Raw genomic sequence first — 10715 nt, forward strand, 5'->3', positions numbered from 1 at the left:
ATAAGCCTTCTTTACTGAGGACACTGGGACAAGCCTCTCAGGACCCTCACTGTAAATGCCAACAATTACAACTGCCTAACGGGATAGCAGTTTGATTCAACAAACCCGGGCTTCCGCATCCTTCGCTGGATTTCCACGCACGATGCTAAGGTGCTTTGAGCATGTGCACTGTCTAACACAAACAGGAGTAGCGCAGTGTTGTGAGGATTCACTAGTTCTAAAGACAGATCTGTCTTCTTCTGATCCAGACCCTGTCACTACAGGCTTGACAATGACTCGAATTTACTGATTGCTCTCCAGACCTGTCATGCCCCATGGGAGGGAAAAGAGGGAGACAATTGGAAGGAGTAGACGTGAGGGGAAGCCTCGAACCCCTGGAGTGCTCAATGAAAGTTCCTTACCGGATGACCCAATAATGAACCTTGTGGCTGGGTATTAATTACTCCGACACTGGCCATACTGCCTCATCTACAGAAGAGAGAGACATCTATTTCCAATAGACTCTGGGAGGGTGAAGGAAACACTAAGAAGACAGTAGGTCCCTGGGAGACAGTTGCAAAGGACAAACCACACCCATAAACACATGATGCAATTCATTTGATTTGTGGCTTCTAGAAAGCTCTCCGAAAGGACACACGTCTACAAGCATGCCACTAAAGGCTTTGTCACTGACCAGCCAGGTGACTCAGACGAAGCTCCTGGAGCCTCAGTTTCCTCTTCTGGTAAATGGAACAAGTTGCTTTCCTCCCAGATCCCTTCAATACATAAGAATCACACCCTCTTCCTTCTCCCCCTTCCCCGCTTAAGGAAACAATCCCTACTCAAGCTTCAGACAGAAATAATCTATCCATGATGGTGAAATGTCCCCTCCCCTGACAGTGGTGAATGAGGGCAGTTGGCAGCACCTCCCAGGGCTGCATAGCTTCCTTTAAGGGTTCACAGAACCATGAGCATGAGTCACAGCTCCTCAAAGCCTACCTGTGTAGTGAGGATAAAGTGAGTCCCCCACCCCCAGCCTCACAGCCCGGGAGATCAAAGCCGCCTCTCTCCTTCGAAGCGCCTCGGAGATCTCCTTCCAAGTTGGCACATGAACGTGTGAACGAAAAAGAACCCCGTCTGAATACAGCCACTTGTGCCATGACTCCTGCACTGCTGACTCCATGTCTGGCTTCCCCGGGCTCTCAACTTCCCCACAGGCTGCCAAACGCACGAGTCTGGCAAGAAGTCTGCCCAAATCCATTGCCCCGGCTCCTGGCTACTGGCTGTGAATGCCAGAAAGGGACAGAATGTGTCTCCCTCAAGGGACATGGGAAACAATAAGCAAGGGCCTGTGGATACTCAGTTAGGGAACTGCTTTTTTTTTTTCTGTGAAGAAAGCTCAGGTAAAAGGTGCCATTCAGAGCACCGGGGTGCTTCTCTATGACAACCATGTGGAGGAAGAAGAAGCCAGTCACAGGCGACACAGGATGAGGCCGGATTTACCAACCCATGAGCCAAACTCCTGACTCCATGGTGGAGCAAGGCAATACCTCCGTGCAAAAACAAGACTCTTGGGTTCGTGGAGGTAGGAGAGGAAGGTGCTGTTAGGGCATAACCATTAGGTGCCTCCAGGTTCACAATAAGCAAGCCTGAGTTCTTTGTCCAAAAGGGCACAGGTACTCAGTTGTGCCCTGTCGCCGGAGTTAGTCACGTCAACTGCTGAGGGGCACCTCTCCATATCTACTTCTGCTTCCCATGAGTTTGTGCCCCCATCTGCAGAATCCTAGTGGAGTTGGTGAAACACATGATCTGAGAAGACCCAATCGATCATGGGATCCCCCTCCTGGCCACAGCTGCAAGGGGAACGGAGGGCGGTCCTGAGGGACATGAACTAGGAATCTACAGTCCTGAGACCCGAGGTGCTGCCCTTCTTGCCCTCACCAGAGATAAACCTAACAAGGAGGCTGGTAATGAATCAGGGGGAAGGAGATCAACAAATACCCCAAAAGGCACAGCTCCCCCGCCCCACCACCAAACAGTTGTTTGAAACCTAGGATCCTTCTAAGCTGGGTCAAACCAGTTTCTCTGAAACCTGCAACTGAAACCCAGTTACCGAGGTAAACACACTCCTTTTATGAAGGAGGACTTGAGCCCAGAGACCTAGCAAGATAGATCCAGTCATAGAAAGGATGGGCGTAGGGCGGGCAGGACACCGTGTTAAGCCATGACTCCATCTTCAAAACTGGAAACCCTAGGAATGTTCCTCAGAGATCCCCCAAGACGGTGGGGTTCTGCAGAAATGAAAAGAAATAACCTCTGGGCAGGATTAGAGGCTGGACCACTCTTTCTGCTAGAACCCAGGTGACTGACAGCTGATGCTGCCTCAAAGGGAATAATTGATTGAACCATGATACGGTGATGCAGTTAAAGCACCTGGGCTGCATCCACCTTATAAGTTCAAATGATGACATCAGATGGTCAGCGTGACCAGCAAGCCACATAAGGCAGCCACAGGTATATCTTTCCCAAGCTGTTGCCTATAAGAAAACATGTTGCTGGATGACAAGGGCCTAGAGAAAGGGTTTGGAAAGAAGCATGACGGAGCCAGTTTCCCTCACAACAATGAGGAGAAGGGAGGACCAGGATCCAGGAAAGGTACTTAAATAACGAGAAAAACCAACCCTGGAAAGGCCCAAACCAGCCTAGTGGTCAGGGTGGGGCGAGAAACCAAGACCAACTCAGGTCTCTGGTTAACCACATCCCTGGTTTCCACTCAGAAATCTAATTAAAACCCCCGAACACCTGAACTCCAAGGTGGGCTTGCCAGCAACCACAGAGTCCCTGAGATTCAGTGCACAAACAAGTGTGTTTAAAGGCCAAAGAGGAGAGAGAGGTCGTGGGCAGAGTTCACCCTGGGAAGAGGTCACCGGGAGTCATTTGCTCTCCTGCTAAGGGAGGCAAACCCCGTCCGTGCATGGCCTGATTCCTTCCGTCACCCCCAAAGAGCTGTAAGGAAGCATCCTTACATCTGCATCATCAGGGGGCACAAGCCCTGTCCCTCTCACAGGGGAGGAACTACAGAGAGCTAAGGCAGGGCATACGAGCACAGCCTTGCCCCAGGGCTAATAACACTACTCACTGAAAATGTCCGATTCCACCCGGAGACTGGAGGCAGGCATGGGATAGCTAATTACAACCCAGCACGGACGGACCCTTCGGGGCTCACACAGGAAAACGCTAGAAGAAACGAGGCCATGATCCCGACTCCCCGTGGATCTGCCCCCAAATCTGACATCTTGCTATAGGGCTCAAACTCTAACCCTTAGGCCACCCAGCTGTACAGGAAAGGGCTCTTTAGTAAGAAAGTAACTCAAAGTGTTCGCTTGCAACAATGTTCCTACGTGAAAATTTGAGGCTGGGGGACAAGCAGGAAGGGAGGACTCACCCCAGAGTTCCCCTAAACAGACCGTGCTCTGTCCGCCCTCCTGTGCTCCACCCTCCCATGCCCACACCTCCTCACCAGATGCTTTCAAAGGGCCTTCCTTTCCCAGCTCTGCCAGGTTAGGACCAACAGGCGAGTTCCTCTGGGTCTAGGTAAACAGCCTTGGCTTCTCTCATCTGTACCCAAAGGTCTTCTCCATCATGTGGGGTGACCAGGCTGAGGGTAATGTCAGAAGGGACATGAGAGCACTGGAAAACTGCAGCCCACTTAGTAAGACTTCAGAAGTACACGAGGCCACCTAGCCTTGTCATCCAGAGACGGACAACTGTGGTGTGGGCAGAGCTGGGCCCCCCCCCCGAGGGGGGGCAACTCTGCTGTCCCTAGGTTCCTTGGGAGAATTTAACTCCTAATGGAAGTTGCTCCCTCCAGGTTACAAGCACCCCAGAGCAGGGGAGGGAGGGAGAGAGGGAGGGAAAGAGAAACAGAGAAAGGGAAGTACAAGCATGGGTTAGAATGTGTGCAGGACCATTGCTAGCAACGCAAAAGGGTGCAGCTACGGGGGAAGGCAGGGTGGACCTTGAAAAAAAGAATTAAGCATGAAATTACAACTTGATCCGGCAATTCCACTTTTGTTTACAGACCCGAAGGACTGAAAGCAAGAGCCTGGACGAATATTTACATGCCCAGGATGGTAACTGCATTATTCACCATGGCTGGATGGCCTCAGCAGAGTGAGGTGACACTGGGACTCAGGAAGGAAAAGCAATGGGCACACATTACTACAGCCAAGGATAAACCTGAGGGCTTCGTGCTAAGTGACTAGCAATCAGTCCAAGTCGAAGACCGGATAGTAGGTGGGTTTCCAGGGCCAGGAAGATGGGAAACAGGGAGTTAGTGCTTCGTGAAGTTTCTGTTTGGGCAAATCTGTGAAAGCGGGGAGTGACCGTTGATCAACGCACAGACCAAGGGCCACAACTGCACATAGGAAAAAGACAAAGATGGTAATTTTTACCTTCTGCAATATTTTATTACGATAAAATAATGGTTGGATTTTTTTTCTTTTGATGAGTGAAGAAGTCAGATCTGCAGACACAATGATAGTCACCTAAAGGTCCCAAGTGCCTTCTGAAGACAGAGGAAACCCCTAAAAGCCAGCATCTCCCGACACCTTCGTTTCTATAAGTAAAGCAAGGCAGACTCTACCCCTGCCCACCGGCCCCCAGCACCCTGCTTCAAGTTGGCTTCTCAATGACACCAAAGACCATGAGAGGCCACAGGCAGAGGAGCCAAAGGAATAACAGTGTGTTTAAGGGCCCATCCAGCAGGCACTCTATATTTGCGGCCTGAAGCAGGGGGGACGCTCACCGCCGTGTGACTGGAAACGTCTACAGCTATGTGAAGGGAATGCCCTGTAGACAGCTCACAGAGCATGCCAGCTGCAACTGGAGGGCAGACAAGGTTGGCTCCCCATCCCAGGCTACCCAGTCCGGTGAAAGCAAAGGAAAACAGATTGATCAAGTTAAAATGAGGTCAGGGGCCCACTTGCTTGGCCAGAGAAATGAACGCGCAGGAGACAGCAAAGGTGAGCTTCTTCTGAGGCGGCGTGAGATCACAGGCCGAAGGGGTCCGCTCTGTCTCTAGGATTGCAGAACTCCAGCTCCCCCGTCTACTCTCCCCTAAACCCAGCCACTTCTGTCTAACCACACACTAAGGCACCTGGCTTCAAGACTCCTGTGCAAAGACCTGCCGCGGCAAACCAAATAAGGGAGGAGGAGGTGATGATTCACGGTACAGAAAGAATTCTTGGACAGAAAGTTGCTACTTCAGCATTCTTGCAGGTTGCAGGATTCCTCTGGGCTTTGGGCCTTTCATAGAATCAGACAGGAATGGTATTGTATGGGACCCCCACCCCCACCCCAGGCATCACAAACTCAGTCTAGGAAGCGAAGCTTGAAGGATTTTCCAACAGAGCATACTTAGCCAGCGTGGCCTGACTGAAGGGAAGATATTCAAGAGGAAGGTCAAATCCCATCCTCTTGTGAGTAGAGATCTGTGTGATACCTGGGGCTGCTACCTGAGTGTGGGGGCTCCTATCTCTAATCCCAGCACTCGGGGGCAGAAGCGAGAGGATGGCATGTTCAAGGCCAGCCTGGGCTATGGCAGAAAGGACTTGCACCAGCATTAAAAGAATAATTTGATACAGAGGATGCTGCTGGCTCCTTGAGGACCTGCTGTCGACATGGTCACAGTGGTCTGCATGGAGGCAAAGTAGCCTGGTGAGGGGATATCTTCCAAGCTCCCAGGGCCTCATGCATGGGAGAAGGATTGCAGATCTAATGTGTTCCTACAGGCCCCAGAAGAATTTCCTGTTACGTGCCCACCCGCAGCACAACCGACTTTGAGAGGTCTCTGTAAAAATAAAAAATAAAAATGAAAAAACAAATACCAACAAATGAAAGAACAAAAAGTCTGGAATAGGTGAAGAGAAACCCAGAGGGGCTGTCTGGGGGAGGTGGAGCAAAAGGGCCTATGACCAGGAAGCTTCCGCTGGGGATGGGGCTGGACTTAGGCTTTAACTGGCCAAGAAGCACTGGTTCCTTGTCTTCGAGTATCTCCTGGCAAGCATACAGGACAGTCCACCCCGCTGCCTCCCCAGCCCCAGACAAATCCAAACAGAACTAAACTGGGGGAAGCCGGGGAAGGGCTAAGCGAGTTCTCCAGGCCATTCATCCTCAAGCAAGCCACAATCTAAAGGCACACTGCAGAGGGCCTGGGATGGTCTGAACCGGACCCAGGTAGACCCAGGTAGACCCAGGTAGACCCAGGAAGAGCTGTGGCTCCTTGAATCGGTGGGGGTGGGGTTCAAGGCTGAGTCCCTGAAGAAAGGGACAGAGCAAGTATGGAGAACACCCCCACCCCATCCCATACCTAACCCAAGGCTGTTAAGTCATGGCACCCACCCCTGCCCCTCTCCCCTAACACTTCCTGGGATGACCCTCACCCATAGTAAGCGGGGAACAGGAAATGCCTGGGCCTTGGATCAGGAGTAAGAGTAGCTGTAAAGAATGGAGATGTCTCCCACTACAAACTACAGGGTAACTGGGTGTGGTGGTGGAGGCAGGAGGATTGTTTCAAGGTCAAGACCAGCCTGGGCTACAGAGTGAGACCCTATCCAAAAAAAAAACAAAAAACAAAAAACAAAACAAAAACAAAAACAAAAAATAAAAAACAAAAAAAAACAAAAACCCAAAACCAATCAAACACTGCAGGTGGTGGGGACATTTAAGATCCTCAAAGGAAAATCAAATCCAACAGCCAAACCTCAGAAGTATGTTCTCCTGACACTGAAGGAACCCCCAAACTGCTAAACCTCACCCACACATCATCAATACTCTATGCAGCCAGCCAGCCACCCCAGGTTGGAAAAGTGGCGTGATGCTAGAGGCAGAGATCCCTAAGCTGCACAAGGCTCGTGGAGATGTGGGGGGAGAAAACCAGGGAGGCTCCCTGGAGGAAGAGAAAATGAATCTGGTCACCATAGGACCTTTGCAGAGGAGAGACACCACACAGGTTTCGGTGGCCAAGAATTAACCTTCTCGTACGTGGTCTTGTATATGAAGGCCTTCATCCCCAAAGTCCTTCATGCTGGCTCCCTTACCCCTAAAAAGATATCTCTTACAGAAAGACGGACTCTCTTAACCAGAACTCCCTCGATCCACTCTGAGCAAGGCTGTCAGCTCTGACCAGGAAATGTGGCCTCAGCTAGGTTTGCACGCCAGGGGGCCTGACACACCTGCCACTCCTGTGTCGTGAGTCACCTGGGCAAGCACTGCACCATGTACTACTTCTCAACCACAGAGTAGGCTGCACATCAGCTCCTCTCACGCACACCGGATGTTATCCGTCTCCTGCCTCCAGAGACATGTTGGGACAGATCGGTTAATAACCCAGTTTTCACTCAACAGTTTGCCGGGTGGAAGTTTGGGGGAGCAGGGTATGGAGGGATGACGGTTCTTCCATTTTGAGTCTGGGCCTCCCATGAGGTCCTTCGGGGTTAGGGGGTAGGTGGGTTGTCCTGATCCTGTTCAGCAGCTGTCAGACAGGATAGGTGAGTGGGGATGGATGGGAGTTGGAGGTGGCCTCTCGATGTCAGGCCTTCTGGGATCCAAAGCCACCTCTTGCGCTCGGTCAGTCTCCATTTTTTTACGAGATGGCTTTGCAGCACACGGGATGAGATCTGGCCCCACTCAGAACACCGGTGGGTAACAGGGATCTGCACCAGGCCTGGGGGTGAGCCCTGGCTCCTTGTTGGTGTCCTGGGGGCCTGATCACTGCACCATGGTGTATGCCAGATGTTAACATGTGGGGAAGCTTGGGAAGAGGAGACGGGAGAGGCTGTGTTTGCAGCTTTCCTGTAAATCTAGACCTGTGCTCAACTGGAAGGTTAATTTTAAAGAAAAGGCAGCAGTTTAAATCTTGCTGCCTCGCGCACAGGTATCTGCGGGGCCACTGAAGCAATTGATACTGTGGATTTTTTTAATAGCGTTTTTATAGGATTTTTTAATTGCATTTTTTTATTTACACTTTAAATGCTACCCCATTTCCCTGTTTCCCCTCCAGAAACCCACTATCCCACCCCACCCCATCCCCACCCCTTGCTTCTAGGAGGGTGGATAGTGTGGTTTTTAGGAGAATTTCAAGTGAACAATTTTGGAGGTGTTGAGTGACTTCGGAAGGGAGCAAACCTTGCACTAAGCGACCTTTTCATGGTTTTTAGCCCCGTGCCTCGTGTCCCCTCCCTAAGAGAGAAAGGCTGTGTAAGAGATGAGTGGTGTCTTTTGCCTCCAAGCCCTCTCGGAAAAGTCTTCCACTTTGAAATGCTTCTCCAACACTCAACCAACAGACTTAAAAGAGGAAAGTTTCTAGAAACTTGTCACGATGCGTCCTTCCAATACTTAGGTACTAAAGGACCCTCCTTGGCGGATGATTGCTGAGGCTAGGTTTGGAAATACCTAAGTGTTCAACAGTAGACTGATTACCAAGCAAAAGGTTTGCTTGGTAGTTGCAGAATTCAGCAGTACAGGAGTCACAACTGGGGATGGGGGGGCGGGGAGCATGAACAGGAAACAAAGTTGTGAATATTGTGGATTGTAGACTCTCAGTCTGACCCTAGGAGAGGCACCTTGAAAACAGTCTCACTGGCCACAGACCCACAGAACAGCTCTCCTTGACCCATTCTCCCCGTCCTTATAGGACAAGAAACTACAGGACCATGCAAATGGCAGGAAACATCCAGTTGCCACAGTGCTGGGAACGACACACAATTTCTCACTGGGGAACATTTCTCACTGGGCATACACAAGCACCTGGGTGGAGCCGGGGACAGCAGGACCCCAGCTTCTGCAGGACAGTCAGGACTCAGAAAACGTCATTTAATTTTTTTCTTTCTCCCTGTGCTGCCTAGCCTCCCCTCCATGAGCAGGTGCCAACTGAGACCTCAGGGCCCCTGGGCACTTACAAAAGCCAATGCCAGGCTGAAAAGCTTCCTATGTTGGAAGGGAGTTCTGAGTGAGAAATGGGCCACCACACATGTTCCAAAAGAATGCCTAAAGACTGCTGACAGGGGTCAGTGGAGGAGGGGAGAAGGAATCCCCGTATCTGGAAAGTGTCCCCAGAAAACCACCTCCAGAGGATCTGGAATTAAGGGTGAGAGCCCAGGAGAGAAAAGGAAACAGAGGGACCTGGTGTAATTTAGGGTGGGGTAGCTCAGTCATTCATTCAACAAACAACCTCCTCTCCGATGACATGGTGACAGGTACCAACCTCCCCACTACAATGCAATCACAAAAGGACAAGGAGAGAGAGCTATGGAGTACAGATTCCTTTAACTTACAGTTATGTCTCGGGACCTAAGCCTTTGAAAGTCTTCTTCATGATACAAGCCACACCAAAAGGAGGAGGCGGGTGGTGGGTGTACACCCTGGACCAAATTCCTTTCCTGCGAACCCCTACTCACATGGTGGCCAATACCCATCACTCCATCAACTCCACAGGAGACCAGTCTTGCAAACAATGCAGTATCCACCAAGCGCCCCCACAGCTACCCGACCCCGTGGCCTCTTGCAAGCACTGCGCCCCAGCAGCCCGCTGTGTGCATTGGGCAGCTGCCCGGAGAGACATGGCTTTCAAAGCAAAGGGTCCCGAAGGACCACCCTCGCCAAAAGGCAAGTGCCAAGAAGGTAGGCGCTTCCTCTGCTAAGTCTCTATCCCCGCACCGGGTAACCAATGGCTTGTCCCTGCCGCAGGCTGTAGGACCCGACGATGAGCGAGAAAGGCCGGGGACTACCTCCGTAGGGTCCACCTGAGGGTTGCTAAAATGACTTTCTAGACGTCAATCAGAACGAAAATTCCAATCCTTGAACCTTCAAAATCCAACACAAGCCTGGAGAAGGGCAAATCAAATCCACAACCTCGCGCACCGCAGGGAAACTTACCTCCAGGTGGAAGAGCGGCTGGGAGATGGAAAGACAATCCACGGATGATAGAGACCAGGTCGCGAGTCTTCTAAATCCAGTTGATAAACACCAAGTAATCCACGTTAGGGGACCCGGAGCCCCCACCCCTTTCCCCACTGTCCATCTAGTACCCAAAGCCAAAGTGGGGCCACCGCGCCGCGGCCCCGCGTGGACAGCGCGGAGATCGCGCGCCCGGCCTCCCAAGCAGCGCGATCTCCAAGAGCGGACCGGCGCCAAGAGCAGCGAGCGGAGGCCACCGAAGGTTCTGACCGGTGCATCCTGTCTCCTCGCATAGCTCTGCGCCTTTCTTCTATGAGCATCGTCAGCACACAATCCGCACTAGCAGAAACCCCTCTGGCGAATCCAGAATATCTCATAGGAGCCTCGGGTTTGTAGGTCGGGCGAGGACCCCGTGGTACAGGGAGGACGCTCGCCAGGCAGCAAAGCTCTGGATGCGCAGAGGCACCGCGAGAAGCAAACACTTTCCGCGGCACTACTGGGCTCTGCGCGCCCTTGGGCCATTCTGGCCTTTTATAGAGACCGTCTGCGGATAGGCGTGTCCAGGGGCGGGGCAAGGTGGTAGATTGGCCGAGTGGTATCCTGGGAATTGTAGTTCCTTCTTCTTACCCCTTACCCTCAAGGAGCAATTGGCGAAGGATCGGGGTCACCACAGCTACCTCCCCTCACAGACTTTCTCCAACAAAGAGAGACTCCATTCTGTTCCAGTTTCGTTTCTGTTGCAACTAAGGAGAAAAGGGAGTTTATTAACTTCTAAAGAC

General features: G+C 51.7%; 1 long non-coding RNA gene across 1 annotated transcript in view; it reads right to left on the reverse strand.

Annotated features, from left to right (window-relative positions):
• Positions 1-10443, reverse strand: part of LOC102549836 (uncharacterized) — a 156600-nt gene extending 146157 nt beyond the window's left edge. The window contains exon 1 of the long non-coding RNA XR_015632241.1: positions 9916-10443. This is a non-coding gene — a long non-coding RNA (uncharacterized LOC102549836). The remainder of the gene's footprint in view (positions 1-9915) is intronic.
• Between the last annotated feature and the right edge of the window lie 272 nt (positions 10444-10715).

This window comes from Rattus norvegicus, chromosome 10 (assembly GCF_021556685.1).
Source record: "Rattus norvegicus strain SHRSP/BbbUtx chromosome 10, alternate assembly SHRSP_T2T, whole genome shotgun sequence".
NCBI classification, from domain to species: Eukaryota; Metazoa; Chordata; class Mammalia; order Rodentia; family Muridae; genus Rattus; species Rattus norvegicus.